General features: G+C 44.4%; 2 non-coding genes across 2 annotated transcripts; both read left to right on the top strand.

Moving 5' to 3' along the window:
* Positions 1–2,423: 2,423 nt before the first annotated feature.
* Positions 2,424–2,587, top strand: LOC135556961 (U1 spliceosomal RNA). The gene has a single exon (XR_010458091.1). It is a non-coding gene; the product is annotated as a U1 spliceosomal RNA (small nuclear RNA).
* Positions 2,588–4,372: 1,785 nt separating this feature from the next.
* Positions 4,373–4,536, top strand: LOC135556949 (U1 spliceosomal RNA). Its single transcript, XR_010458080.1, has one exon. It is a non-coding gene; the product is annotated as a U1 spliceosomal RNA (small nuclear RNA).
* Positions 4,537–6,000: the final 1,464 nt, after the last annotated feature.

Genomic DNA, 6,000 nt, shown 5'->3' with positions numbered 1-6,000 from the left:
CGGGCTACACGGCCTCCTCTTCCTAGTATCCTGATGGCTAGCTGATCCTGATGAAGAAGGGCTACACGGCCTCCTCTTCCTAGTATCCTGATGGCTAGCTGAGAAGACGGGCTACACGGCCTCCTCTTCCTAGTATCCTGATGGCTAGCTGAGAAGAAGGGCTACACGGCCTCCTCTTCCTAGTATCCTGATGGCTAGCTGAGAAGAAGGGCTACACGGCCTCCTCTTCCTAGTATCCTGATGGCTAGCTGAAAAGAAGGGCTACACGGCCTCCTCTTCCTAGTATCCCGATGGCTAGCTGAGCCTCCTCCTCTTCCTAGTATCCTGATGGCTGAGGACGGGCTACACGGCCTCCTCTTCCTAGTATCTGATGGCTAGCTGAGAAGAAGGGCTACACGGCCTCCTCTTCCTAGTATCCTGATGGCTAGCTGAGAAGAAGGGCTACACGGCCTCCTCTTCCTAGTATCCTGATGGCTAGCTGAGAAGACGGGCTACACGGCCTCCTCTTCCTAGTATCCTGATGGCTAGGCTGAAAAGAAGGCCTCCTCTTCCTAGTATCCTGATGGCTAGCTGAGAAGACGGGCTACACGCCTCCTCTTCCTAGTATCCTGATGGCTAGCTGAGAAGAAGGGCTGGCCTCCTCTTCCTAGTATGGCCTGATGAGCTGAGAAAAGACGGGCTACACGGCCTCCTCTTCCTAGTATCCTGATGGCTAGCTGAGAAGACGGGCTACACGGCCTCCTCTTCCTAGTATCCTGATGGCTAGCTGAGAAGACGGGCTACACGGCCTCCTCTTCCTAGTATCCTGATGGCTAGCTGAGAAGAAGGGCTACACGGCCTCCTCTTCCTAGTATCCTGATGGCTAGCTGAAAAGACGGGCTACACGGCCTCCTCTTCCTAGTATCCTGATGGCTAGCTGAAATCTGATGAGCTGAGGGCTCCTCTTCCTACACGGCCTCCTCTTCCTAGTATCCTGATGGCTAGCTGAGAAGACGGGCTACACGGCCTCCTCTTCCTAGTATCCTGATGGCTAGCTGAAAAAGACGGCCTCCTCTTCCTAGTATCCTATGGCTAGCTGAGGCCTCCTCTTCCTAGTATCCTGATGGCTAGCTGAAAAGACGGGCTACAAGGCCTCCTCTTCCTAGTATCCTGATGGCTAGCTGAAAAGACGGGCTACAAGGCCTCCTCTTCCTAGTATCCTGATGGCTAGCTGAAAAGACGGGCTACAAGGCCTCCTCTTCCTAGTATCCTGATGGCTAGCTGAAAAGACGGGCTACAAGGCCTCCTCTTCCTAGTATCCTGATGGCTAGCTGAAAAGACGGGCTACACGGCCTCCTCTTCCTAGTATCCTGATGGCTAATGTCCAATCGACAGAAATGGTCCAATTCACGCACTTAACAAGAGAACATCCCTGGTCATCCCTACTGCCTCTGATCTGGGGGACTCACTAAACACAGATGCTGTGTTTCTGAATAATGTCTGAGTGCTGGAGTGTGCCCCAGGCAATCCGTAAATTAAGTTTTGCTTAATATAAGGAATTGGAAATTATTATTATTATTTTGATAGTTGAGTACATTTTTGCAATTACATTTACTTTTGATACTTGAGTATATTTAAATCCTGACTTTTACTTGAGTCATTTCCTATTAAGGTGTCTTTTACTTTTAATCAAGTATGACAATGGGTACTTTTCCCACCACTTGTAAAACGTTAGGAGTATCTTCATCCATTGTCCAACTGTTTCATTTATCAGAATTGTTTTTAAACCTTTTAATGAACAATTTCGATGACTCTTGCTAGATGCTCATTCGTTTTTTTCCCAGCAGGCTGTACACTTCTCTTGTATTATCAGGGAGCAACTGACTTATAACAGTAACATTCTTTCAGTTTACCCATTTGTTAGAGGCGGTGTGGTTGAAATACAATACTCTTGTTATTCTAACTGTATCGGCGCTCCCTGTTTCAATGTGCCTGCATGGGTGGCTGTGTGGGACTGGGAGGGTGGCCACTAGTGGTCTATAGTAGAATTGCAGTCTGGCTTTTCTCTGGAAGACAAAAGAACCACGAGACGAGAAAGGCTAAATAAAATCACAAATTCCATTCACTTGGCTTTATGTGTGTTTCAGAACAGTTTCGGACATTTCTAATCATTTTTTATAGTTTCAGCTATCAGACACGTTTAATACAAATGTTTTTGTTATGATCATTTCTACAGAATTGCATCCTGGGAAAATGTCGAAACACTTTTACGAGTAAAATAACAGTTCAAACGTGTTTTCACCTCTCCATCTACAGGCAGACAAAATAACACTGAATGTTCATTTAAATTATTTGCTTTTTTTCCTCAATAGCCGTGGTGCTATAACCATTAGGCTAAAACGTTTGCACGGGAACCACTATCCCACATTACTCATGTACAACTCATACTTACCTGGCAAGGGAGACACCGTGATCAAGAAGGCGGTTCACCCAGGGCGAGGCTCAGCCATTGCACTCCGGCTGTGCTGACCCCTGCGAATTTCTCAAATGTGGAAATCTCGATTGCATAATTTCTGGTAGTGGGGGACTGCGTTCGCGCTCTCCCCTGATTTCGCTGTGAAAGTAAACCCTCTGGTGCGACTCGTTCATTTTATGATTTCGTGTTTATATTTATAAAACCGACCCCACTACATACCAAGTTAATTCACGTGTGTTATTATCATAGCTGTGTACAAGCTTGTTTCTTATTTTTATTTGTGTGTTTTTGCTCTACCTTATGTAATTTTTAGTATTACATTGTTATTGATTAATTATTGCATTGTTGGGTTTAGAGCTTGCAAGAAAGGCATTGTACTGTACTTGTGCACGGGACATTAACTTGAAACTCTATCTCTCTCTATCCCCCCTCTCTCTATGCCCCTATCCCTCTCTCTCAATTTAAATTCACTGGGCTTTATTGGCATGGGAAACATGTGTTAACATTGCCAAAGCAAGTGAGGTAGATAATATACAAAAGTGAAATAAACAATAAAAATTAACAGAAAACATTACACATACAGAAGTTTCAAAACAATAAAGACATTACAAATGTCATATTATATATATACAGTGTTGTAACAATGTACAAATGGTTAAAGTACACAAGGGAAAATAAATAAGCATAAATATGGGTTGTATTTACAATGGTGTTTGTTCTTCATTCTGCCACTGTGTACTCTCTGTTTTGGGCCAAATAGCATTCTAACTACTTGACACATTGGAAATAATTATCTTTTAGTTTTCTCATGATTTGGTTGGGTCTAATTGTGCTGCTGTCCTGGGGCTCTGTAGGGTGTGTTTGTGTACAGAGCCCCATGACCAGCTTGCTTAAATTAGGGGACTCTTCTCCAGGTTCATCTCTCTGTAGGTAATGGCTTTGTTATGGAAGGTTTGGGAATCGCTTCCCTTTTTAGATGGTTGTAGAATTTAACGGCTCTTTTCTGGATTTTGATAATTAGTGGGTATCGGCTTAATTCTGCTCTGCATGCATTATTTGGGGTTCTACGTTGTACACGGGGGATATTTTTGCACAATTCTCTCTCTCTCTCCTATCCTTGTTCTAGGAGTTGCTCTTGCAACGCACATGCCCAAAACAAAATCCACTTGATTTAATTCTCACTTGGATTACTATAAATATACTCATGCTACTATTTTATACTTTTGCTTGTGTCTGTCGTGTCTTAACGTTACGGACCGCAGCCATTTTTGAAAATGATATGTCAAACACACCCCAGTAATGGCTGACATGGGTTCAATAGGATACATTGACTTTCAGATCAATCTATAAGTACGCTAAAGCGTAGTCAGGGATTTGACGCACTGTCTCGACATTTACACCACAAGAAAGAGTAGAAACTAACTGTATCAGCGCTCCCTGTTTCAATGTGCCTGCATGGGTGGCTGTGTGAGACTGAGGAGGGTGGCCACTAGTGGTCTATAGTAGAATTGCAGTCTGGCTTTTCTCTGGAAGACAAAAGAACCACGAGACGAGTTAGGCTAAATAAAATCACAAATTCCATTCACTTGGCTTTATGTGTGTTTCAGAATCTTTTTGGATGTACTCAGGGGCATTTATAATAATTCATTAAAGTTTCAGCTATCAGACACGTTTAATAAAAATGTTTTTGTTATGCTAATTTATGTATAATTGCATCCTGGGAAAATTGGAAAACTCATAGTTTACGAGTAAAATAACAGTTCAAACGTGTTTTCACCTTTCCATCTACAGGCAGACAAAATAATACTGAATGTTCATTTAAATTATTAGCTTTTTTCTCAATAGCCGTGATGCTATAACCATTAGGCTAAAACGTTTGCACGGGAATCGCTATCCCACATTACTCATGTACAACTCATACTTACCTGGCAAGGGAGACACCGTGATCAAGAAGGCGGTTCACCCAGGGCGAGGCTCAGCCATTGCACTCCGGCTGTGCTGACCCCTGCGAATTTCTCAAATGTGGAAATCTCGATTGCATAATTTCTGGTAGTGGGGGACTGCGTTCGCGCTCTCCCCTGATTTCACTGTGAAAGTAACGTTGTCTCTACAATGGATGCAGTTGATTTGAAGTGAAGGAATCTTTGACATGTTCATTGTGTAGGTTCTTTACAGGTTGTTCCTTTATTAGTTGGGAATTCTGATTTGCGTGCTGAAATTGTCAGCCTCTTCCTGACTTTAGTTTTTGTAGTAGCTCTGTTTAGAGGTCCAACAATCAACAGAGCTTGTCGATGTCCTTCTATTTGGTCGGTGCTGTATCCGATTCATGTGCTGTTTTTTACTGTTAAATACAACTGATTTTGGCATAATTAATGAAAATTGTAGGCTGCTAGGTTTGGTTCAATTTACTTGCTTCTCAGTTTAAAAAAAGTAACTTTATATATTTTACCATAATAAACTCATATAGTTTAGCAAGGTCGGGACTGGTTAGTACTTGGAATGGAGACCGCGTGGGAATAACTAGGAGCTGTACATCTTTACTGATTTTATCCAGTAGGAGGCGCTGTGTCCCGGTTGTTAAACAGGCACACTTTGCCCGATGGTCTACCGTCTCTGCTGCTGTGTGTTGTTTTCTAACAATAACATACTGTTACTAACAATATGCTTTTAGAAATATGTGCAGCAATTAGCAACGTAAGCCACTGCAAAGGTAGAATGTTGGAAAATCATAAAGTAAAACTAAATTATGTTGCTCTTTGAGGGTTCTAATGTCATTATCCTTTTAGCACTCTCATCCAGAACTGTCGATATCTATTTTACTAATTTTTGCCCCAAAATACCTTTTTTTTACCCCCATGGTCTCACTCTGAGACATGCTGAATGTGTGTAGACTAGTGTCTGGTAGGGGTGGAGGACGTGGGAGTGTCTGGTAGGGGTAGAGGACGTGGGAGTGTCTGGTAGGGATAGAGGGAGTGTCTGGTAGGGGTAGTATGTCTGGTAGGGGTAGAGGATGTGGGAGTGTCTGGTAGGGGTGGAGGACGTGGGAGTGTCTGGTAGGGGTGGAGGATGTCTGGGAGTGTCTGGTAGGGGTAGAGGATGAGGACATGGGAGTGTCTGGTAGGGGTGAGGATGGGGAGTGTCTGGTAGGGGTGTGGGAGTGTCTGGTAGGGGTAGAGGATGTGGGAGTGTCTGGTAGGGGTAGAGGACGTGGGAGTGTCTGGTAGGGGTAGAGGATGTGGGAGTGTCTGGTAGGGGTAGAGGATGTGGGAGTGTCTGGTAGGGGTAGAGGACGTGGGAGTGTCTGGTAGGGGTGGAGGATGTGGGAGTGTCTGGTAGGGGTGGAGGACGTGGGAGTGTCTGGTAGGGGTAGAGGATGTGGGAGTGTCTGGTAGGGGTAGAGGATGTGGGAGTGTCTGGTAGGGGTGGAGGATGTGGGAGTGTCTGGTAGGGGTAGAGGATGTGGGAGTGTCTGGTAGGGGTAGAGGATGTGGGAGTGTCTGGTAGGGGTGGAGGACGTGGGAGTGTCTGGTAGGGGTAGAGGAAGT

The sequence above is a fragment of the Oncorhynchus masou genome, chromosome 15 (genome assembly GCF_036934945.1).
Source record: "Oncorhynchus masou masou isolate Uvic2021 chromosome 15, UVic_Omas_1.1, whole genome shotgun sequence".
Taxonomy (NCBI): Eukaryota; Metazoa; Chordata; class Actinopteri; order Salmoniformes; family Salmonidae; genus Oncorhynchus; species Oncorhynchus masou.
The sequence above is the reverse complement of the archived record's forward strand: the minus strand, read 5'-3'. Positions and strand labels throughout refer to the sequence as shown.